Raw genomic sequence first — 26,159 nt, 5'->3', positions numbered from 1 at the left:
AAGGGGGAAGCACGAAATACAAGAAGCACTGAACATGGAGCTTTATAAAATATTGGTAAATTTAGCACTGACTCTATGTATCTTTAAAGGTAAAATTAAATTCTAAAATTTTAGAATAAGATTGGACTGTTGGGTGTCCAATTGTTAAAGTACAATGAAGTCTGTGTCATACTAAGGAGAATAGACATACTGAATAATTTCAATTTTCTTGAGAATAATTAAAATTGGTATGTATGCTAAAATTTAAGAATAAAAGGAAATGCCATGTAGTGCTTCCAAATAAACAAACGAGCAGAGGATTTTGAAAATTTAATTGAACAAAAGATGTAAAAGAAGAAAATCAAATCAAAAGAATCAAATCAAAGAAAAAAGTCGTATGATAGAGATGAGTCTAAAAACTTGTAATAATCTCAAACTATTAAAAATCAGATCACTGTACAACTGCCAATTAACATATTCAACTCTCACTAGCTAACAGGAACATGCACATAAATCCACAGAGATAATAGCATAACAAAACAAAAATGACTATAATAAAGGCACACTCATCACAAGCAGAATATTTAAGCCAAATGATATCAAGTATTGATAAAGATTTGGAGAAATGTAGACACCTTATACACCGCTTGCGAGAGTGTTGAGTCAGCCAGTTTTGAGACCAATTGAAATTATCTAGTAACATTGTTGATTCAGCAATTCCATGTCTCAGACTATACCAAAGAGAAATTGTAGCACATCTGTACAATGGAACATTTAAAGCATGTTTATTACAGCATTGTTAATAAAAGTAAAATTTGTGAGTAACTTAAATATACATCAGTGGTAAAATAGGTAAGCATTTTTGCTTTTATTTATGTGATTGACTACTATTCTGAAGTTGAAATAAATGGGTCAGATATTCATTTGATCAAAGCTCAAAAAAAGTAATGTTTTAAAAAAAGCAAATTGCAGAATAAAATACATGCTCAATGAATGCGACTACATAATATTTGAAAAGATGAAAGACAACACTTTACACTGTTTATTATACATGTGTGTATATATATGAATGTGTGTGTATATATATGCATAATAAACAACAAATTCAAGAAAAAGGTTTTCTCTGTGCAAGGAGGGGAATGACTTTGGGGAGGTGGTCATAAGGAGTTTCATTTGTAAATACAGTATTTTACTTTCATAATATTTCATATTTTAATGTTTGACCATTTCACAATTTTTAAAAACAGCAACAAGAGCTGAGGGAAGTCAAAATGACCATGATTCTTGTATCAACTTACTCGTTACTGCCAAAAGTCTAATACTGATTTTAAATAATAAATGTATTTAAATGTCTCATATTTATTAGAAACATTTATATTTTTAGCATTTAGTGCCCAGAAGACCACGTATCAGGCACGGGAAATACAAGGAACAAGAAAGGCACAATTATTACCTCTGTAAAGCACGGTCTAGCAATATTTGAATGAAAACACATCCTTTAAAGCAGTGGTCCCCCACCTTTTTGACATCAGGGACCAGTTTCCTGCAAGACAATTTTTCCATGAACTGGGCGGGGGAGGCGAGTGAATGGTTTTGGGATGAAACAGTTCCTTGGCTCATCAGGCCTTAGATTCTTGTAAGGAGCCACAACCTAGATCCCTTCACGATAGGGTTCGTGCTCCTATGAGATTCTAATGCTGCTGCTGATCTGACAGCAGGCAGAACTTAGGCTCACTCACCAGCCACTCATATCTTGCTGTGTGGCTTGGTTCCTAACAGGCCAGGGACCGGTACTGGTCTGCAGCTTGGGGACCCCTGCTTTAAAACAGTTATTTTGAACATTTTGGGCACTACTAATCTTTTGCAAAGTCATTTATTCATGCAACAGTTATTATTATATCCTATCATGGGTCCTTGTTTCTTGGGATACAGGTGTGATCAGCAACAATAATGATATTCATTGTAATAATGATAATGGTAATAATACCTAACATTTCATAAGTGCTCACTATGTGGGAAGCACTATTTAAGCCATTGACATGTGTTTGTTTATTTCTGACAATACCTATAAAAAGAAAATATTGTTATTATTATTCCCAAATAGATGTTCAATCTCATTTTTATTTCTGATAGCCAGCTTCATATATCTAAACTTGTCTCCTGAGGTGTGTGTGTGGGGGTCGGAGAAATCCTTCAACCACCTCCATATACTCTGCCTTTATTTACTCTGAAGTGTGGTGGGTTTTTTTTTTCAATTTTTAAATGGAAACATTGTAATTATACATATTTATGGGATACAATTTGATGTCTTGATACATGTATATGTTGAATGTAATCAAATCAGAGTGGTTAGAATCTACATCACCTCATGCATTTTTCATTTCTTTGTGGTGAGAACATTAAAAAACTTCTTTTCTAGCTGTTTTGTAACATACAATACCTTACTGTTAACTATCATCACCCTACTGTGCAATAGAAACTAGAACTTATTCCTCCTATCTAACCATAATTTTGTATCTATTGATCAACTTATCTCCATCTTTCCCTCCCCGTTTCCCTACCTAGTCTCCGATAATCACTGTTTACTTCTATGATATCAACTACTTTTTTCTTTAGATTCCACATATGAGTGAAATAATATATTATTTGTCTTTCTGTGTCTGGCTTATTTAACTTCAAATGATGTTCTACAGCTTCATCTATGTTCTCACAAATGACAGGATTTTTTTATGGTTGAATGATATTTCTTTGTATACGTATACCACATTTACTTTATCCATTCATCTGTTGATGGACACTTAGGTTGATTCCATTTCTTGGCTATTATAAATAGTGCTACAATAAACATGGGAGTGAAGATATCTTTTCAGCATACTGATTTCATATCCTTTGGATATAACCCAGTAGAGAGATTCTGGATCATATGGTAGTTCTATTTTTAATTTTTTTAGGAACCTGTTTTGTGAAAACACTGTTTTCCATAATGACTGTGCTAACTGACCATCCCACCAACAGTGTGTAAATTTCTCCACATCCTAGCCACCACTCGTTTTCTCTTATCTTTTTGATAATAGACCTTTCCTACTGGAATGAGTTGATCTCACTGTGGTTTTGCACTGCATTTTTCTCTAATAGGGATGTTGAACATGTTTATGTCTTCTTTTGAGAAATGTCTACTAAGGTCTTTGAACATTTTTAAATTGGGTTTTTTTTTTTTCAATTAAGTTCCTTACATATTCCGGATTTTAGTCTTTTGCCAAATGTATAGTTTCCAAATACTTTCTCCCATTCTGTAGGCTGCCACTGCACTCTATTGTTTCCTTTGCTGTGCAAAAGCTTTTTAGTTTGATGTAATCCCATTTGTTATTTTTGCTTTTGTTGCTTGTGTTTTTAAGGTCCTATTTTAAGAATCCTTGCCCAGACCAGTATCATGAAGCATTTATCCTAAGTTTTCTTCTAGTAGCTTCATAGCCGTGGGTTTTACATTTAAGGATTTTTTTAATGTACTTTAGGTTTTAGGGTACATGTGCACAATGTGCAGGTTTGTTACATATGTATCCATGTGCCATGTTGGTTTGCTGCACCCATTAACTCGTCCTTTAGCATTAGGTGTATCTCCTAATGCTGTCCCCCCCCCCCAACAGTCCCCGGAGTGTGATGTTCCCCTTCCTGTGTCCATGAGTTCTCATTGTTCAAGACATTTAAGTTTTTAATCCATTTTGAGTTGATTTTTTAAATATGGTGAGACGTAGGGGTCTAGTCATATTTTTGTGTAGGTAGCTATCCAGTTTTCTCTGGACATGTATTGAAAAGACTGTCTCTTCCCCAGTGTGTGTTCCTGGCACTTGTGTTGGAAATAGGTTGGCTAGAGCTGCATGAATTTAATTTTCAGCTATTTTATTCCATTTGTCTATGTATTTGTTTTTATGGCAAAACTACACTGTTTTGGTTACTATAGTTTTACAGTATACTTTGAAGTCACTTAGTGTGATGTCTCCAGCTTTGTTCTTTTTTTTTTCAGACGGAGTCTTGCTCTGTCACTAGGCTGGAATGCAGAGGCACCATCTCAGCTCACTGCAACCTCTGCTTCCCTGGTTCAAGCAATTCTCCTGCCTCAGCCTCCCAAGTAGCTGGGATTACAGGTGCATGCCACCACACCCAGCTAATTTTTTATATTTTTAGTAAAGACGGGTTTTCACCCTGTTAGGCAGGATGGTCTTGATCTCCTGACCTTGTGATCCACCTGCCTCGGCCTCCCAAAGTCCTGGGATTACAGGCGTGAGCCACCGTGCCGAGCTTTGTTCTTTTTGCTCATGATTTCTTTGGCTACTCAGGGTCTTTCATGGTTTCATATGAGTTTTATGACTTTTTTTCTGTTTTTTATTTTATGTATTGAATTCTGCAGCTCCCAAATATCTGCTGGGTTCTTTTTTATGATACATGTCTTTTTGTCGAATTTCTGATTCAAATAATGGACTGTTTTCTGATTTCACTGTATTCTTTTGTATATTACTGAGTCTCCTTAAGATCATCATTTTTAAAAGGCCAGGCATGGTGACTCACACCTGTAATCCCAGCACTTTAGGAAGCCCAGGCAGGTGGATCATTTGAGGCCAGAAGTTCAAGACCAGTCTGGCAAACATGGTGAAACCCTGTCTCTACTAAAAATGCCAAAAATTAGCCTGGTATGGTGGCACCTACCTGTAATCCCAGCTACTTGGGTGGCTTGGGAGGCTGAGGCATGAGAATCGCTTGAACCTCAGAGGTTGCAGTAAGCCAAGATCGCACCACTGCACTCCAGCCTGGGTGACACAGGGAGACTCTGTCTCAAAATAAATAATAAATAAATAAATAAATAATAAATAAATAAAACAAATTACGTGTGTGTGTGTATATATATATTCCCTTTCAGAAATTTGGTAAGTACTGTTTTCTTTGGGGTCTGTTTCTTGAGAATTATTGTATTTTCTGTGAGTGCCATTATTTCCTTGCTTTTCATGTTTCTTGTGCCCCTTCATCGATATATGTGCTTCTAGTGGAACGGCTGCGTTTTCCTATTTTATACAGTAGCTTTTGTAAGGAGAAACTGTTTCCTGTAGGCGGGTCCTAGGCTGTTGGTTGGGCACGGTACTGACTTTGGTTCTGAATGGACAGCAGCTTGGTCTCTGGACAGTCTCTTCAGCTGTCATACACTCGTCAGTGATGTGTACAATTGCCTAGAGGCCTGGGCTAGGGGACTAGGCAACCAAGATAGTGCAGTTTGCTGGGGGGTGGGCACCAAGCCGGTTGTTGTCAGGCAGCGTGTGAGTGGGCATGGTGGGCCTATGGGCTGTGCGTTGGGCTTTCGGAGACTGGGGTTTCTGCCAGTTTAGTTGTTGAGCCAGGTGTGGACAGGGCTCCTGGCTGGCTGTTTGGCAGCTTTCCCCTTGCACAGGTCCACTTGCTCACTGGGGATGAGAAGCACCACGGGGGTTCAAATACCGGAATCCCACGTTCTGATGGTTCTATGCTCCAGGCAGCCAGTGGCGTGGGGCTGCAGAATGTGGCTGAACGACGGCAGGGCCTCAGGATAGGGAGAGACTATGGCTGCCGGCCCCCAACGCACGGGTGCAGTCAATGGGGCCAGTTTCAAGATGGCGCCAAGTCGAAGCGGCCTCAGTCGGGGGGTGCCGGGACCACAGCACGGGCTCCTGCTCTAGGGCAGTGCAGCTGCGCGAACTCCGGACACCCTTCAAACTCGATTCAGGCCCTGGGAGGACCCAGGGACTCTCTTAAACAAGAAAGGCTGGTGCCTGTGGTGGTAATGGGGACCGGTAGGGCCTCCAGTTTATCTTTCCTCCAGAAGGTGACCCCCTGGCTCCTAGTCAACCCAGCGGATGCCTGGCTTTCTCTCTACGGTACTTTTCTGGGCTTCCATGCTCCTCAGGGGTTTCGCCATTCCCCTGGTTCTCTCCCGCGTACTCCCTTAGTCACTCCAGTCAAAATATGCTGGTTTATTTGTTGTTTGGGTCGCTTTTCTGTGGTGGAGAGCAGTGTCAGGAACTCTAGTTGGCCATTTTGCTGACTGTGTGTGTGTGTGTGTGTGTGTGTGTGTGTGTGTGTTCTTCATTCTAGCAGATCTTTCTTCTTGTACTGAGCAGCAAGATCAAAGGAGCTCAGAAAGTATTCATACCTAAATACATCCTTTTTTTCTATATGTGCACCAGAGGCCTGTGGAAATATCATTATTTCAGTTGATTTCAATTATACCCTGAAGCTAAGGGTAGGGCATGGTACAATACAGTACTTTTAGAGTACAGTGTAGAACTGCCATATTATTGCAACTAGAAAAGTTTTCTTATTTCAAAATATGTCTATAAAGTCATCTTAGGGAGATAAGTAGATTTTATTATTTCATAAAACAAGATAGTAAAATGTAAACAACAGTTGTCTTTATTTTGATGGAGGCCTAAGAATAGGTGGTATCCATACCTCCATTTCAAAACAAAATGCTAGATCCCTAAGCAAGACCTCCCAAGGAGAGGTTCTGAGCAAGCATTGCTGCTGTCAACTGAACCTCCTCTTCCAGGCTTTAAACAGTATTAGATAATTTGGAAGAATAAGGTTGTAAATTGGAGAAAAGTTTCTTTAAAGAGAGTTGTGTGTATTCCTCTTAACCCTTTCATCATAGTGGAAGAGAGGGGAGCCTCCCTTTCAGCTTAAGCTAAGTGAGAAGGGTTTCAAGACCACTCTTCAAAAAGATTAACTAGTGTTTCATTCAGAATCTACTCCTGAAAAACTTTTATAAAGGTGAGAGACTGAGTTGGCTGGTTTCTCTAATGATAGAGCAAGGAGTAGTAGCAGCTTTCATGGGAATATCTGAAATAAATGGATGAGTTAGTGTTTTCCATGGGTGCAGGTGGGCATCAAATGGGAGAGAGACAGTTTGGACACAATTCGAAAAGACTCTTCCCAGTGTGGCACTGGGTGAGACCCCGAGAGACAGAGAGTTTGTGTAGAATAGATCATAAGAAACTGGGAACTATTAAGGGGATAGTAAGCTGGACAAATTTTTTTTTTGCCTGAATTACAGGAATGAAATATAATAGTTCAGAAGTCTCCAGAACTGAAGGATCTCCCAAAGAATTTGTGAATATACCACAAAAAAAGGGAAATGACTCAAATTTAAAACATCTGCTCTCCCAGATGAACCCGATGCAAAATTATCTAGTTTCCAATCATGGGTGATCTTTGCTGTCCTTTACCACTGCCCTTCCCTCCACTTTCAATACCGAAGGGGCCAGAGCTATTCACTGTGGAAGAGGAAGAACTTCCCTCAATCAGGCCTGGGGAGAAGATTTAATTGAAAATGAACTTCAAAGTGTTGACTGTTGAAAGCACAGGACATTTTCGTTTCTGAACTAAGGCTATTTTTTATGGTTTAAAGATGTTTATGATATGAAAGTGATCAAAAAGTCATGAGATCACTGCTAGCTTTTGCCCAGGAACAGGGAGGAACAAGCCAGTAGAGAAGGCTTGAGTAAGCAGTGGGCAGGGATTGGCAATGCAAGGAGATAAAAAGTATGTGTTTCCTTATCTACTTTTGAGTCTTGCTTGTTCAGTCAACTGACTGCTTAATATCTTTGACAGGGTAGTTTGAAAGGAGAGGTGAGCAAAATTTCAGGAGTAGTGCAGATCTCTAGTGTCATCTATAGAGAGGAAGCAGCTCTACAGAGGATAGCAGGAGAAAGCCTGAGGAATTTTTTAAGAACAGAGGTGTCTAGGATTCAGTTTTAAGTCATGCCTGGTATTATACTATGCTATAAACCCCTTTATATACCGAGACACTGAGTAAATCTACAGCCTCTTTTTCCTAACTGATGAGGGAATTACAGTCTGTGACACACACCTTTGGATGAGCACCAAGTGGGGAGAGAGATCAGCTGCAGGTTAGATCCAGCAACATCTCAAATACAGCAGAAGCAAGAAGCAGGAGAAAAAGGTTACTGTAAAAACTAAAGACTCAGAAAATCCCTGATCTTTAAAATTATTTTATTAATGGGTACCAAGTTTCCAGCATGCCTAGGATGAAAACTTACTTGTATTTAAAAACGAAAGAAGGACTGGACTCAGAATTCTGGAAAATTTAGGCATACCCAAGTGATTGACACCTCTATTAAATAGATAGAAAATATTTTAGAACAATTATTAGTAAAGAAATAGGAGCAGATTTTAAGTCACTTTCTAAACAAAATAGAGTTTAATTAATGGTTGGCACATATGCCTACTTGATACTTACATTGTTTAACATGTATTTGATCAGCCAGAAAGCAAATCAAACTGAAATTATTGAGTGATAAGTTACTTACTTATTTTTTCTTATGCTTTCAATAGTGTTTTGGCTGCTGTGTAATCTTCATGAGACTCAGAGATGCTAAGTAAAGCTAGTTTTCAAGTGTCACTGTTGGCAAGTGAGAGAGTCTTTTTATAGAAACATCTGCTGAGCATTGACACTTAGACTGTAGTGTGTGTCCACATATTTGCTATAATGTGAATATGTCTTTGTTCATTCTGACTCACAGATCTTTCCGTCAACAAAAGTGCTTTACAGATGAGCAATTCAAGATTGCAAACCCAAAGGTAGTATGTAAAACGTCTTTTCCCAAGGACCACTGATCATCTTACCTGGAGATGTGGCTATTTAATTTCCAAATCTCCACAAAATGTTTATGCATTGTCATTGTCATTGTCATTCTCTGAGAACAGTGTTTGCTGGAGACTGGAGATAGCACAAAATTCATCCAGAATTTGTTCCATATGTCACTGACTCTTAGGAGAAGCATCTCTTTTTTTGATCTAGTATGAGTATAAATTATGAGAAAGCTTAATTTCTTTTTGAGGGTTTTATGAAACTCTACATTGGGAGCTGGCCTTGGCCACTATGTTATTGATGATGATGTTTGTTAATATCTTTTTTAAACCATAACTTCTCCACTCAGGTTCTCATATGGTACTGTCTTCCATCTTTAATAATAAAATACTTCAAAATAGAAGTATTCGAGACATTCAATGCCTCAGAATTTGTGACTATGTCCAAGTAGTCACACAATGGCAACATTTTTAATGATTTTTCTATAATTGATCAGACCAAGGTGATACTCATGAACAAACATAGTTTTACATTCTCTCCATGACATTAAGTTCCAAATCTTAAAGGATTCAAGAGGTTGGCAAATTGCTAAAATAGTGACTACTCTAGCTAGAAGGCAACTTCCAGAAATATTTTTGTAAATATCAGAAAGTCTTTCAAGCAACTGTAGGTTCAATATTTTGGCTTGGGTATCTAATCCCCAAGCAACATAGGCCATCAAGGAAACAACCTGCATTTTAAGACATCATCGTAGGGAAGAAGTTATACCTGGGGCCAAGTACTTACTTTCTTGCATTGCATGTCGAAAACTACCTCTCTTCAATTTAAAGGTGCCCTAGCCTAATTCAGCAGGTCTAAGGTCCTAATTTCTAATTTGCTAAGCAATTTATCACATATTACCTACACCCTCTCAAGTCAGATCAAGTGCTACACCAAATCATGGCAATGAATTTAGACACGGGAAACTTTGTGATTAATTCAGTGGGAGGATGTATTGCTCAATATTGGAAATGTATCTTTAATTGGAAACATTAGGTATATACTCAATTATATAATTATTTACATAATATTGGTTTAAAAATTATGTAAACACAAACAGGGCAAAGCCTAACATGTCTTTCCTAAAAAAATTGAAATCAAATTAAATGCTACTTAGAATTTAGATTCAGATAAGACATCTCATGGGTTATACATAGAGGTATTTGGGAGCTCTTGGGAATTTTGCACAAATCTTTCCAGATAGGAAGATGTTCTGAAATAATAGACACTGTGTCTACATTTAAGAAATAGAGGAGATTTCCTCTTTATCTTAGCTACATAAGGGGACAAAAGGCAGACAGAGAGGGCATTATATCCCACTGGTTTGCTCAGCAAGAACCAGTGGAACTTATAGATCACCACCTCGGAATCAGACAGTGTGGGTTCATATCCCTGCTCTGCCACTTGTTAGTTACTTAGTTTTGATAAGCCTCAGCTTCCTCATCAATAAGATTAGGAAATTATAATACAGTAGTAATAATTGTAACTGCCCCATAAATGTGGGGATTGATTACCATCCTATTGGTGGTTATTTTTATTATTAAGGCAAACAATGATATTTATATTAAAGATGGTTATGATATAAACCCCTAAAGCAAGGTGTCGTACTCATCAAGCAGAAATAAAAATAAATTATGAGAAGCAGGAAATTGAATATTATAATATGTGAGCAAAGAAGGTAAACTATTAATGAGGACTCCTAAGAGTTAAATATGTGTATCTGTATCTAATACTGTCTGTCGGGTAAAATACTAAGCACATAGTGCCAGACAGAAAGTATTTTTTTAAAAGCTATTCATTCATTTCCTTAATTTTCTCTCACATAATTATCTACCTAATAATTTAAGAATAAAGTTATAATAATAGAAACTAATCAAATACCAAAGTATAAGTTAATCCCTAAATCTCTTTGAATAAGCCATGTAGTATAGTGACATTAGGACAATCTTTGAAAATAGATTTGAATTCAAATTTCTAGTTTTCCTATTATTACTTTGCATAAGTTACTTCTAAGTCTCACTATTCTCATTTATAAGAAGGGTAATCTAATACCCACTTTGCTGAGCTGCTATAAAGATTGGATGAAATAATGCAGGAACACTCAATATTGTATCCACTCATGGTAGAAATTCAATAAATGGTAGTAGTAGTTATCATTATCCCTGCTATTGATATTATTATCATTATTATAATCAATAAATATATTACAAAAAAATTAATTCTATCATTATCAGGGATAAAAGCCTAAGAATTAAAACTGTGTTTACAAACTCAGCTTATTTTAGTGGCAGTAAACGTCAGTGTATTCTTTAAATGAATTTTATTGAACATATTCTATGTGTCAAGCACATGATGGTAAGCAAAATGAACTTGGTTCCAGCTCTAATGTTGTTTTAAATATGGTGAGGAGATTAAATACCTGCAAAAAGGCAACAAAAACAAATGGTAATTAGTGCTTCTCTTGAAAAAGTAGAGGAGAGACGAAACACTTAACCTAGCCTTGTGAGGAAAAGCTGAGTTTGGGTATGGCACTAAGAGGCACCCAAGGAAAAGGAAGGATAAGGCTTTTCTAGAAACAACACTGAAAAGCCTCAGAAGCCACATACATAGTGATATATTCCAGTAACAGAAAAAAGAAAAGTATGTTGAGATTTGTAGAGTGAAAAAAAATAGTGGTAATAAATGAGGTTAGAGAGATGATTTTAAGCCTTATCATCCTAGGTTTTGTGAATATTAAGAAAAAGGGGCAGGGCGCGGTAGCTCACACCTGTAATCCCAGCACTTTGGGAGGCCAAGGCGGGTGGATTACCTGAGATCAGGAGTTCGAGACCAGCCTGACCAACATGGAGAAACCCCATCTCTACGAAAAATACAAAATTAGCCAGTGTGGTGGCGTGTGCCTGTAATCCCAGCTACTGGGGGGACTGAGGCAGGAGAATCGCTTGAACCTAGGAGGCAGAGGTTGCAGTGAGCTGAGTTCGCGCCACTGCACTCTAGCCTGGGCAACTAGAGTGAAACTCCGTCTCAAGAAAAAAAAAAAGAAAAAAGGACTCTACCTTGAAAGTAATGTACAAAGAACAAACAGAGTTTAATGCTCTTTTTTTGACAAAACTTGTTCAGAGGCACACTTCATAAATTCAGCATGCTTACGTGAAACCCAAAGCTTGGTAGGTCTTGCCATGTAATGAGGCAGTAACACAGGTCACCAGAACTTGACACTTTAAAACCTTTCAGATCTACACAATTCAATATTTAAATTTTTTCTCTTAATATCCAGGTGTGCCAATGGCTTTTCTAATAGGTTCATGGTGTCTACAGCCATACCACCCTGAACATGCATGATCTCGTCTAATAGGTTAATGGTACCTTCTTTCTCCTCAGACGAAATGTATCGAAAATAATGTTTTCTTTTGTGAGTTGAGCTATCAACAGAACAAGGATAGACTGTTCAATTGGGAGCCACTCAAAATGGCGACATCAAGTTTGAGCTCAAACAAATGCTGACCTCCGCCTTGGTTCTAAAATGCTGTTTCCTCTCTCCACAGCCAATAAGGCAATATTTTTATTTCCTTCAGTAACCCATGATAGGTTTCAGTGAGTGAAAGTACTTCTGCAACAAATTCTACAAGGAAGGAATTGAAGAAAATGGGAGGTCCTGTCCATTAGCTCATTTTAAGCCAAGGATAAAAGAAAAGCGTGGCTTTAAGAAGAAATAGAGATATTGGACGAAACCCTTTCTGGAGTTTAACTTTTAAAAAGTCCCACTTTCTGCTGATCTGGTTGAATAAAGCCTCTTGCTCTCTGCCTTGCACTTTTTTTGTTTCTTAATTTTTTTTGTTGTCACTCTGTTCTACACACATGAACCACATTTGTTGTGAAATAGTCACTGATTTTTAGAGGGGAAAGATAGCAACTATCTTACACATCATCAACATGTTGAGCAATTGATAAAAGTGTGGGACTTAGAATTTTGCTTTCTGAGATCTTATGTATTAACTCACTTTAGAACACATGTAAACATAATTTTCTGAAGAATATGATTCAAATCTTACAAAATTCCCTTTTCTAGTGTTCACAGTAATCAGATTATTTTATCTTTACATGCCACTTGTTTTTTTGTTTTCTGAATCATCTTAAATTTGCTTTTCTACCTATTCATTCTTTTGATCTCTTAAAGCCTTTTCATAAATTGTTAATATTTCTGATTAAGCTTTAGATTCTGTTCTAATAAAAAGATTTGAATTGAGTTGTGAAAGACTTTGTTAATTCAATAAGGGTTATTTTCAACAGAAAATAATGAGAGATTCCTAACGCACCATATGACGGTATGCTTAGATTTAATATCAATACCTACACTGGCTAACCTCCCTTTTGCTGATGGAACCCCTTAACCACAGATTTGTTCCCTGTGTATTAAGGATAACTCAGTTGTTTCTGTGATGCCTAGAGAAAGAGGGGCACGTGCTAAAGAACAATATACAGTTGGAAAAGCAAGCAACATAATTTTTCTCTTAGAAACTTCAGCTTTGTAGTAGAATTAACATTAAATTTTTACCAGTGTCCTCAGCTTTCTCCAAACATCAGGATCTTTAGTAGATTTTCTTCTCTGTCTAGTTTTAAAGCTAATGCTTTCACTTCTCTTGTGACTTTTTTCTCTCTAGGTTTACTCTCTTTAAAAACTTGTTTTAAATTTTACTTATTTTATTTATTTATTTATCCTTAAATTAGATTTTTATTTATCTTTTTTAGAGACACGGTCTTGCTCTGTCACCCAGGCTAGAGTGCAGTGACGCAATCATAGCTCACTGCAGCGTCAAAGCCCTGGACTCAAGCCATCCTCCATTCCTTGGCCTTCCTAAACGCTGGGATTATAGGTATGAGCTACTGCACCCAGTCTAAATAGTTTTTATTAACCTTAATAAATACAACAAATAATGGCTGCATCATCTGTCAAAAATTCATGGCTCCAACTAAGAAAAAAAAGAATAGAAACAGTCATAATTCAGACAGATTATATTAACAAATTAAAACTATGCTGATAAAACTATAATACTTTTATCATTAACTTGTGGTGGTTGATTGGATTAAGAATTGCTCATAAACTTAGTATTTTCCAATAATGTTACAGAAACAAGATAACCTTTAAAAATTTACTTAAATTCTTCTTTAAGAACAGCTCTGCTTTATTTTTCCTTTGGTTTCTTATGAAATACTGAAAACATGAAGTAGTTTTCTCTCTTTGAATTTACCAAATATAGGAAATATTTCACTGAAGTGAACTAGAATTTATGATTTAAATTCTCAAGAAATGAACTGACTTAAATTTACACAAAATAAGGAAAGGAAAAAATTAAAAGACCTGGTGTTCTCTCACTCACATTTATGGCAGAAGAAAAGAGAAAAAGAGAAGAATGGGAAGCAGATAGTACTATCAACAACTACCATTAGATAGTGTCCATGAAGACAAAGTTTTTGATATATTACCTTTCAAAGTTATATTTTGACACAGCATATATGACAAGAAATGAAAAAAATTACATTTTATTTTCTTACTTTTAAAAGAAGTAGAACTATGTTATTACAAAAAAGTGAATTGCTTCCTAGCTGTATGAGCATGCTTGTGGTGTTTAGGTTCTTTGGTTCATTTGGTGAGACTATGCATACATTTCTTAGTTTTTACTGTCATAGTCACAGTGTCACAGATAAATTGAAATTGTTTGCACCTAAAGAAGCTCCAGAAAAACAGAGGCGGTGATTGAAGAAGGGGAAAGGAAGAGAAAGCTAGAACTTTTTTATAATTGTTTTTGCTCAAAGTGCCCTGATTAGTACTAATGAAATATGCTATATTAGCCTTAGTTTATAGCTAAGAATTTCTAATGCTTCACAGCTTCTATATACAAAGAGAAATTGCTGTGACTTATCAATCTTTGTGAATTACTTAACTCTTCACAGTCTGGAACATAAAATAGCTCCACAACAAAAAATTGCCCAATGTCAAAAGCAGACTAGCAACTATAGTGAGTCAGTGTGTTCTAGGTGCTTGATGATTGTTTATAATCAACTGAAAGCCTGATTACATGCTTGCTTCACACTTCAAGAAGCTAAAGAAGCTATGTTGTCAGATGAATTTCCAGATTGAAGGCATTCATTCACCTTTGATTCTCTAAACTGACCCCAATGTTTCTTCCAAAGTTACTTGGAAAAAATATTTCTAACCTTCTTTTCTCCTTCAGGTCACTTATGATATAGCCATCTGCTGCATTCCCTGTATCTGGGATACCAACCCATCCTTATATTATCTCAGTACCTGTGACAAGGTACCTAACCACTTGACTTTGTATTGCCCATTATGATTTCAGATTAACCAGGTGGAGTAGTGGAAAAGGTTAGGATATGCACAATGAAATATTTAAAAATTAGAGAAACCAGAAGAACAGCTTAGAATAAAATTCCTTAGTACACCTCATTTCCCCTTTTCAAACCAAATTAGCAATCCTTTACCCAAAACCCTTGGGCCAGAGGTGTTTCAGAATAAAGATTTTCTTTTCCAACTTCAGAAAAAGCAATATGGTGCATTCACTACATGTCAGGGAACACTCACAGTGGGTTCTAGGAGGACACTGTGTCATCAAGCACATTAACATAACTGCAACAAAGTAGTTTAATAATCACATAAAGTAGAATAAAGACTATCAACAGCCACACAACTGCTCTGGTCCTGCTTTACTGCCAAATAAATTATGAAAATTTTTTGGCTTTCAAAGCTATTTAAATATGAAATTTTGGATAGTGGATAGACCTATAATTATTTTTCCTCTTGATATTTTAAAGGCAGTGCTTTCATAGTAGCTGCAAATATTGATATACCATTACTGAAACAAAACAAACAAATAAACAAAAAACGTGTTGGCTTGATTCTTTTATATTTATTTGACTTTTAAAAAATAACTCTTCAAGTGGTTTGAAAATTATGATACAGGGACTGGAGCAGCTATTCTGCACTTCTAAAAGATAGGACTGATTGAAGTGATATGATGCTTCAGGAGACAAGACTAGGAGAACACTTACTAACAACACTGCACCTTTTGGAATTGTTAGACATTAAAGGAAAACGATCCTAGAAGATGAGAAAATAGTCCTCTCAAAAGAAAGAGAAAACACATACAGACTGTTGAGTAAATGGAATAATTACATTTGGTTTCTACTCAAGGGCATGAGCCCCCTTATATTTATAATACTGTGAATAACATTCTCAAACTATACATCCTGACTGTGGCAGACCCATCACTGCCGTTTCATTAATACCAATGATTTGCTCTTTCCTCATTTCATCCATATCCACCATCCAGAATGTGTTCACATGATGCTTAGGTATAAAATGGCAGCTTGTCTACTCTTTTCACTTACAAGTTTCTATATTTATTGACTTTACATATGGTTAAAGTGTCTTATTGAAGAAAAATATATTGTTGACAATAACGGAATAATTACACAGTCATTGCTTCAATCTGGCTGTATAAATCATTGTGATTTAACCTACAGTAGTAATAAAAATAAATGATATTGTTTTTGGTTCATTACTGCTGATCTAATAAAATGTAATGAATTTAGAAATTTCCTGAGTGAAACAGTCTCATAAAAATAACAATTTACTAATGGTGCTGTAACATCCCATGTGAATGAATGAAGAAAAAAATAGCCATTTTAATAAAAATCTATCTGTAAGAAAATGTTTTCCTCATTTTTCTCATCTTCTTTCTTCTAGTCCAAATGCATGTTTTGATTGCATCTGTAGGCATCATTGCCAGGAACTATGGTCTCAAAATGATTGCTTGTTTATATGAAAATTTTAATAAAATTTCCAGGAACTCCTGAGTTTCTGGGTAGCATGTATGAATTTAAGGAGAAAGGCACATTCCATCTTCTGGGAAGGCCTATGTGCCAAGAACTATTTCTTCTTAATGAGCCAACGGTTATTCAGAAAAAGAACTACCCCACCCCTCCATTTGTGGTGTACTCTGGAAGGACCACTCCAACTTTCTCTTACTGGGTGGCTCATTTCCAAACTTGCTTTCTCCCTCTATTTCAGCTTCTCTCTTCCTTAACCTCTCCCTCCCCTTTTGCACATGCACTCACAAACAGTAGCAGCAGGAACACAGGCGCTGCTTCTTTTCATACCAAAGATGAAGAAGCTACTTGGAATGTATGTTTTAATATGGCTTTTACTTTAATTACTTGAATTTCATTCAGTATGATGTTTCTAATCCAACTATTGCCTTGTTTTATAAAAGATTGATCTTTTTTCTTATTATAAAAATAAGGCATATTACTTGTGGAAGAAGAAAATAAATATCACTCAAAATTCCACTACTTTGAAAAAACTACTTTTAATATTTGGCATATTTACACTCTTTCATGCTACACATTCAGATGTGCAAAAAAATACTGCTTTGTTTTTCTTTAGTAACTACTTCACTCATGACTCAGAGTCCCTATTCCACCAGACACATAGACAGACTTGACCTTGGTTCTTCCTCAAATCCCCTATCTATCTCCCCTAGGGTTCTGTCATGGTTCCTAGATCATACACAGCAATAAGACACCAAGTGTCCCACTGGTCATTGGTAATTGATTTACACAGGAGACTGCTAAAAAGTGATCAGGGCTGATTATTTCTCTGATCATTGAAAAAGTCACCAATAATAAAAGTCATATACAATGACACATATATACCTAAAACCATTTATTTTAACTGGAAAGAAAAGAAAACTGTCCAAACATTTGATAACATTTTGTCATGAGGCCAAGGCTTTACCTATGACTATGCTCATCTTTGTAGGAAGTTTCATATTACCTTTCCTGTGTAGCCTACACCTCAAGCATTGGTTTCTTAAAAGTGATGTGTAAAAATGTGAGTAATCAGAATAAGAATTTTTAACTTTCACATTACCCTACATATTTTAGTATTGTATCTCCTGTGCATAATTCTATAGCAATTTGTTTTTAGACTCACTTTTGTTTAATCTTTCCAAGTCACAGTTTTGTTTTTGCAGAATAACACTTTCTTTTCACACTCTAATTCTATCAGTGTATGTAAAATTTAATTAAGTTATTTAATTACGACAATATATTCAAGTGGCATAAAGGGATTTTTGCACATTTAATGTAACTCACTCTTCCTAAGCAAACAGTTTACCTGGTGAGAGTAAAGCAGTCTTTGCTTGATGGAATTTGGTGACTAATATCATGAAGAAAATAGTAATATTGGGTTAACCTGGCTAGTCAGTTAAATGAAGATCAGCTAACAAAATTCTATTATATACTCCTCCTTAATTGAGTTGTTGTTTTTACAGAATTCTGTCTTCTTCACCTAATATTATATTATCCATCTCATAGGTTGAAATAGCCTTAGAACCCTGATTTCTAATACATTTATGGGATTTCTTTAAACAGTTACCTCAAACACAATTTAACCATTTTACTACTGATCAAAATTTCAAAATTTCAGGAATAACACGTTTTGTATTGTTGTTAAGATAATTTTTAGAAGTGTAATTGCTGAAACAAATAGAATACTTATTTTTAAATATTCTCAATACCTATTTCATTATTACTCTTGAGCAGAAACTATTTAAACACCCATTTTTAGGGGTAGAGTACATTCATGGAACCCCTGGCCAGGCATTATTATTTCGTATACCTTTTATAATTTATAAGAAAAACCCTTCTCTTTATCTCCTAATTCTCATTTTTTATTATTTGTGAAGTAACATTGAAAACTGTATTGAATAGTGTCTATTCAACAACTTGTTCTTGCACATTTTTCTGCTGGACTTTTTATTAATTTTCTTATGGATCTCTATATGCTTTGTTTATGTATGGAAGGTTAAAATCTTTGTCTGCTATTTGGTAAGGAATATTTTTTTCAGAAATTTTTATCTTTATTTTTATCTAATGTTGTTTTTAATGTTCAGAAATATTTCATATGGTTAAATTTATCAACTTTCTCCTTGATGTTTTTTTCATCTTACAGATTCTAGAATTTTTATCAAATAGACACCCATATCTTCTACTCTAATTATTAAATGGTTATACTATTACATTACCTATTAAAATAGTAAATTAAGTATATTAAATGTTATTTCATTTTAGTTATTTAATTCACTTGAATTTTATTTTGCTTTATTTTAATTCAGTGTTGCATAGCTACTTGTAAGCATGATTGTTTTTGAACCAATTAATTGTGATTTCATTAGTAACTGATAGTGGTGATGGTTGCACAACTTTGTGGATGTAATTGCTACTGTATTGTACACTTAAAATAGTTAAAATGAAAAAGTCTCTGTTATGCATATAATCACAATAAAAATTTTAAAAACAGCAAAACAAAATGAAAAATATCTAAATTGAATAAAAGTAAGCAGTTCATATTTTTTAAAAATTCACTCAATATGTCATAAGTTATTTTTACTTTTGCTGATTTTTTAAACTTTTTTTGGATTTTCCAGAATTAAGTTAACTTTATTGAAAGACATTTTACATGCAATTAAATTCACTATTTGTGTGTGTGTGTGAAAAAGTCTATAAAGTTTGACAAATGAATACCATGGTATGACCACTACAACATTCAAGATGGATTCCTCATCCAATAAAACACTTCCATCACTCCCCTAAAAAGTTCCCTCAGGCCCCTTTGTGTCTTTTTTAAAAAATTGCTCATTTTTTCTAAGTGGTAAAATTTATTGGCATAGTTTTAAAATAATAATCCTTTACTATCCATTTCGTGTCTGAAATGAATGTAGATATTTCCCCTTTTCTCCATTTTTGATATTGGTATTTTGTGTATCTTTCTTTTATTGTTATGCTGGCTATTGTTTATCAATTTTATTGATTGTTTTCCCAAATGATCAGCTTGGCTTTCATTACTTTTCTCTATTGTTTCTTGTTTTCCTTTCATAACTTCTCTTACCCCAATTATTATTCTTTCTTTTCCTTGCTTTTATTTTCATTTGCTCCATCTTTGTCTAGTTTATTCAGGTGGAAGCTTAGATCATTGATTTGAGGCCTTTCCTTTTTTCCAATATAGGCACTTACCTCTATACATTTTTCTTTATGTGCTGTTTTGTACATCTCACACATCTTGATATGTGGTATTTTCATTATTGCTCAGTTCAAAATTTTCTAATCTTACTTAGGATTTCTTATTGTATACAAAAATTAGTTGAAAGTATATGGTAGATTGCTTAATTTTAAAATATTTGTGGCTCTAGGCTATATTATTTTTCAGTTTAATATCCACTTGTTCAGAGAGAGAGAAATCTGCATCATTTCAATCTTTTTGAAATGATAGAAACTTGTTTCATGTCCCAGAAAATGGTACATCTTGATAAATTTACTGTGTGCACTTAAATGTGTTTTTTCTTGTTGTTAAATTTAATGTTCTAAAAAATATCAATAGTCTAGTTGGTTGTGGTTGTTATTCAACTATTTTATGTCTTTATAGATTTTATTCTGTTAACCTCAACTGCTGAGAGATTTATGTGAAAAATCTCTAACTATAATTAAGGAATTGTCTATTTATTCCTTTAATTTATTAGTGTTTTTCATGCATCTTGAGACTATATTGAGTGCCTACACATTTATAAATTGACAATTTTCACTAAGATGTATGCTTCTTTACCTCTGGTTATATATTGTTTTAAAATTTGTTTTATCTGATATTAATCTAGCACTATAATGATCTTTTGTTTATTAAATTCATGATGTATTTTTCTATGTATTTTCAACTGGAAAACTAGAAACAATATGCATTGTGGTTATTACATAATGAACATATGTGTAGAAATTTTTGTGTGATCAAATTTTTTTACTTTTTGGAAATAAATGCCAAAATTACAATTGCTGAGTCATATAGTAGCTGTATGTCTAATTTTATAAGAAATTGTAAATCCATTTTCTAAAGAGGCTATACCATTTTATATTCCCATCAACAGTGTATGAATGATGCAGCTTCTCTGCCTGCCACCTGATGCTGAATAATAAATATAGCTTCCACATAAATATTAGAATTTTTTTTTTAATAGTTGCAGGATCTACTTCTTTTTATGACAAAATTTAGGCCTCTAACATTCTACTAGGCTCCTAGGAGTAAGGTGGGGATGTGGAGTAATGACTTAGGAGTAAGGTAGGGACACAACATGATTCCTCCAAGAAGACATCATCTAATTTTAACCCCAGAAATTATTGTATTATGTCACGTTCCTAATGCTATGTTTCAACCTGCTTCTATTATTATTGTATCAGTTATCTCCTCATTTTCCAGTGGCATTTTAAAAGGCACTGAAAACGCTGTTAGTGGGCCAAATTTTAAAAATTATCAGGGCTGGGTGCGGTGGCTCACGCCTGTAATCCCAGCACTTTGGAAGGCCGAGACGGGCAGATCACAAGGTCAGGAGATCGAGACCATTCTGGCTAACACGGTGAAACCCCGTCTCTACTAAAAATACAAAAACTTAGCCGGGCGTAGTGGCGGACCCCTGTAGTCCCAGCTACTCGGGAGGCTGAGGCAGGAGAATGGCGTGAACCCAGGAGGCGGAGCTTGCAGTGAGCCAAGATCGCTCCATTGCACTCCAGCCTGGGTGACAGAGCGAGACTCCAATTAAAAAAAAAAAAAAAAAAATTATCAATGAAGTCAAATTTATTGATTTTTCTTTTTATGGATTGTGCTTTAGTATCATGTTTAAGGCATCTTGAATGTAACCCAGAGCCCAAAAACTTGATTCTGTTTTTTTTTCCTAAATGGTATTATATTTTTAATTTCAGTGTTCATGTGTTTATTGCTATTGTTTTATTACTACATCTTTAATTTGCGTCTTGTGACCTTGATGAACTCATTTATTAGTTCTGAAACTTCTTTGTTTTGTTTATATTTTAGATTCCTTGGAATTTCCTATGTAGACAATCATGTCATCTGCAAAAAGGACAATTTCATTTCTTCCATTCCTATCTACATACTTCTCATTTCTTTTTCTTGCTTTATTACACTGGCTAGAGAGTCCAGCATTCTACTGAATTAGAATTCTGAGAGCAGACATTCTTGCTTGCTTAAAAAAATGGCCTACTGAGGTTTTCAGTGCCTTTTAAAATACCAACTGAAAATAAGGAGATAACTGATACAATTATAATAGACACAGATTGAAATAAAGCATCCAAAAGCATTTAGTCTTTTGCCATTAAGTACAATGTTAGCTATAGATTTTGGTAGATGTTGTTTATCAACTTGAGGAAGTTCCCCTTTACTCCTATTTTTCTGATGGTTTTATTAATGGCTGTTGAATTTTGTCAAATATTTTTGCATTGGTTAAATGATTATATAATTTGCTTTTTTAACCTGTTAAATGGTGGAATACATTGATTGATTTTTGAATATGTAACCAGCCTTGCATCCCTAGAATAAACTTCAGTTGGTAATGGTATGTAATCTTTTAAATGTATTGCTGAATTCTATTTGCTAAGATTTTGTTAAGAATTTTCACATCTATATTTATACAGAATATTGATCTGTGGTTTTCTTTCTTTTTCCTTTGCTATTATGTTCTGTGTTCTTAATGTTTCAGATTTAATTGTTCTATATTGTTAAGGGGTGTTAAACTTTCCAAATAAAATTGCATATTCATCTATTTCTTCTTTGGTTTGATCTGTTTTTCCTTTACATACTTACATAATATTGTCACTCTGTTGTTTGGTGCATACACATTTAAGATTGCTATATATATATACATATATATCATAGATATATATATAGCATAGATATATATATAGCATAGATATATATAGCATAGATATATAGCAATCATATATATATATCCTTCTTTGTCTCTAGTAATATTCTTTGTTCAGAACACTACTTTATCTGATAATGATATTACCACTCCAGCTTTCCTTTAGTTACTATTTACATGATATATTTTTTCCATCATAGGTGGTCTGATTTCATCTCTTCAGATTTCAAAGTCTTATGTTTCTTTTATTTATTATATCAAGGGATTTAAGTTGTACTTACTGGGGTAAATAGGAAAAACTATCTTAGATTTTTTCATTCGTGCTTTTGAAAACAACTTTATTAAAATAAATGCATATGCCAGAAAATGTTCCAGTGTAAGGTGTATAATTTAATTTTTTAGCATATTAGTAGAGTTGTGGAAAAATCAACACAGTCTATACAACATTTTTATTTCCCATATAGTAAATATTGTATACATTATCAGTCAATTCATTTTCTCACTAACTTCCCCAGCCCTAAACAACTACTAATCTATTTTCTTTTCTTTGTTTTACAAATTTGCCTATTCTGGTCATTTTATATAAATAGAATCATACAGTGTATGGTCTTTAATAACTGTCTTTTATCATTTAACTCAATGTTTTCAGTGCTAATCCATGTTGTAGCATGTACCATTACTTCATTTCTTTCTATTGCCAAATTATATTCCATTGCATGGGTATACTACATTTGATTTATCCATTCATCAGTTGATGGACATTTTGGCAGTTTCATCATTTTTGCTATTTTGAGTTATGCTGTTATGAATATTCATGTAAAAGGTTTTGTGTGGACATATGTATTGACTTTTCTTGGGTAAATACCTAGCAGTGGAATTTGAGAAATGACAAATTGTTTTTCAAAGTTACTATACCATTTTATATTCTTACCAATAACGTGTTGTGGTTCCAATTTCTCTACATTTATGCCAACACTTTTTATTGTCTGTTGTTTTTATTAACTCAACCCTGGCGAGTATGAAGTGACATTTTATTGTGATTTTGATTTACATTTTTGTAACGACTAATAATTTTGAGAAATATTTTCATGTGCTTGTTGACGATTCATATAGCTTCTTTGGAGCAAAATGTTTATTCAACTCCTTTGCCGATAATTTAATGAAGTTGTCTTTTATTATTGAGTAGTAACAGTTTTTTTATATAATGCAAATACAAGACTGTTATTAGAGGAAAGCTTTGAAATATTTTCACCCATACTGTAGGCTGTTTTTTCATTTTCTTAGTGGTATTATTTACAGCAAAAGTTTTACTTTATGTGCAGTTGATTTATGTTTCTTTTGTCATTTGTGCTTTTGTTGTTATGATAGAGAAATCATTGCCCAATCAAAGGCCACAAACATTTATTCCTCTGTTTTCTTCTACAGTTTTATAGTTGTAACCTTTACATTTAGGTCCAGGATCCATTTTGAGTTAATTTTTTTGTATGGTGTAAAAATAGATGCCCAACTTTGATCTTGTGCATATAGACATCTAATTACATTGGCACCATTTGCTGAAAAGACAATTCAAGACACTAAATTGTTTGACACTCTTGTCAAAAAACAATTAACAATAAATATAAGGGTTTATCACTATGATTTCACTTCTGTTCTATTGATCTATATGTCCATCCTTATACCAGCACCACAGTTGACTCTCTTGATTACTGTAGCTTTGTACTAAATTTTGCAGTAAGAAGTGTGAATATACCAAACATGATCCTTTTTAGATTGTTTTGAATTCTGGGTCTCTTATCTTTATATAAATTTTAAGATAAACTTGTCAGTTTCTGTAAAGAAGACAGCTGAGATTTGATGGGGATTGGACTGAATTCATGAATCAATTTGGGGAATATTGCCATCTTAACAATTTTAATTCCTCCAACATATGAACACTGGCTCTTTCCCTTCATTTAGGTGTTCTTTAATGTTTTCAGAAATGCCTTCTGGTTTCCTAAGTATAATTTGTGTTCTTGTTTTGTTAAATTTTTATTTCATTTATTTATTTATTGAGACGAAGTCTTGCTCTGTTGCCAGGCTGCAGTGCAGTGAGGCAATCTCGGCTCACTGCAACCTCCGACTCCCTGGTTCAGGCGATTCTTCTGCCTCAGCCTCCCGAGTAGCTGGGATTACAGGCACATCCCACCACACCCAGCTAATTTTTGTAGTATTAACTTTAATTATCAAAATGTTAACTCCTTTTGTATAGACATATAATCTTTTGTGCTTTCTTCTGTCCTACTCTTGCTCAACTCATTTATTAGTTCTAATAGTGTTTTAATAGATTTATTAGATTTTTGTATATACTAGTTCATTTAAATGCAAATAGAAATCATTTTATTTCTTCCTTTCTATTCTGAATGCATTTTGTTTTTAATTTTTTTAAATTTTTAATATTTTTTCACTCTGTTTACCTAAATGCCTTGGCTAGAACCTCCAGTGTCATATAATATAAAAGTGGAAAGGGCATATATTTTTATCTTTTTCATTGTCTTTGGAAGAAATCTTTCACCAGCAAGTATGATGAGACTTGTGGGGTTTTTTATAGATGCCTTTTATCAGATGGAGGAGGTTCCCTTCTATTCCAGTTTTTGACAGTTTTGATCGTGAAAGGTTGTTACATGTTGTTGAATGCTTTCTCTGCATTTGATTATGATAATTATATAATTTTTGTTCTTTTTTTCTATTAATATGGTGCATTATATTAGTTGATTTTCAGGTGTTAAATCAGCCTACATTTCTGGGATAAAGCCCATTTGGTCATAGTGTACTACCCTACTTATATTTTATTGAATTTATATATTTTATTGAATTCTGTATGTATATTTATAAGGAATATTGACCTGCAGATATCCTGGGATGTTTTGTGTAGTTTGAGTGATATTGACTCATAAAATGAGAAATATTCCCTCCTCTTCTGTTTTTTTAAAAGGTTTGTGAAGTATTGGTATTGCAATAATTTAACTCATGAAATTACAAAAAGCAATTATTAAAATCTTGTGGAAATTGCCCTAAAGGCACACAGCACATAGAGAAATATACATCCAAGAAAATCTACTAAACCTCGATGGGAACATCAAGAGGCTGTGGCATGTAAGGCATGATTTTCTCATTATCTATTCCTAGCCCTGTGTTACAGAAGTTCTACCCCAGGAACATGAAGCCAAGAAGATGGTTCTTCCTTCCCCACCAACTCTCAGGCTAAAGTCGTGATTCACCCCACTCCTCCTACTAAGCCCTTTGCTTCAGGAGCTTCACTCCAGGCAGGCGTAGGTGAGAGGAACAGGCCTCTTTTCCACCATTCAGCTTCTACTTGAGTAACAGAAGTTCTGCCTCAAGTCCATCAGGCTGAAAACACTGGGGACCTGGTCACCTCCACAAAGCTCACTCAAAGGGTAGAAGTTTCATGTCAGCAGAAGCAGGCAGAGAAGATTAGAGAAGCCCACCCACCCCTCAGTGCCACTCATGTTACCTCAAGGAAAACAGGTAACAGGCCCTGGCTCTGGTGTTGTTCTGCAGGGGAGGGGAGAGACAGGAGCCTCTAAGGACAAAAATCTTCACAGCTCTGTCTGAGGGAACTAATTTTATTTACAAAACAGTAGAGAACTCCATGTATAAGAATGTTGTAAAAAAAAAAAAAAGGTCATCTTGGTGAAGAATTAAGAGGAGCCTGGTAGCTATGATACAAGCAC

The sequence above is a fragment of the Hylobates moloch genome, unplaced genomic scaffold (assembly GCF_009828535.3).
Source record: "Hylobates moloch isolate HMO894 unplaced genomic scaffold, HMol_V3 SCAFFOLD_1, whole genome shotgun sequence".
NCBI classification, from domain to species: domain Eukaryota; kingdom Metazoa; phylum Chordata; class Mammalia; order Primates; family Hylobatidae; genus Hylobates; species Hylobates moloch.
Note: the sequence above shows the minus strand (reverse complement) of the source record.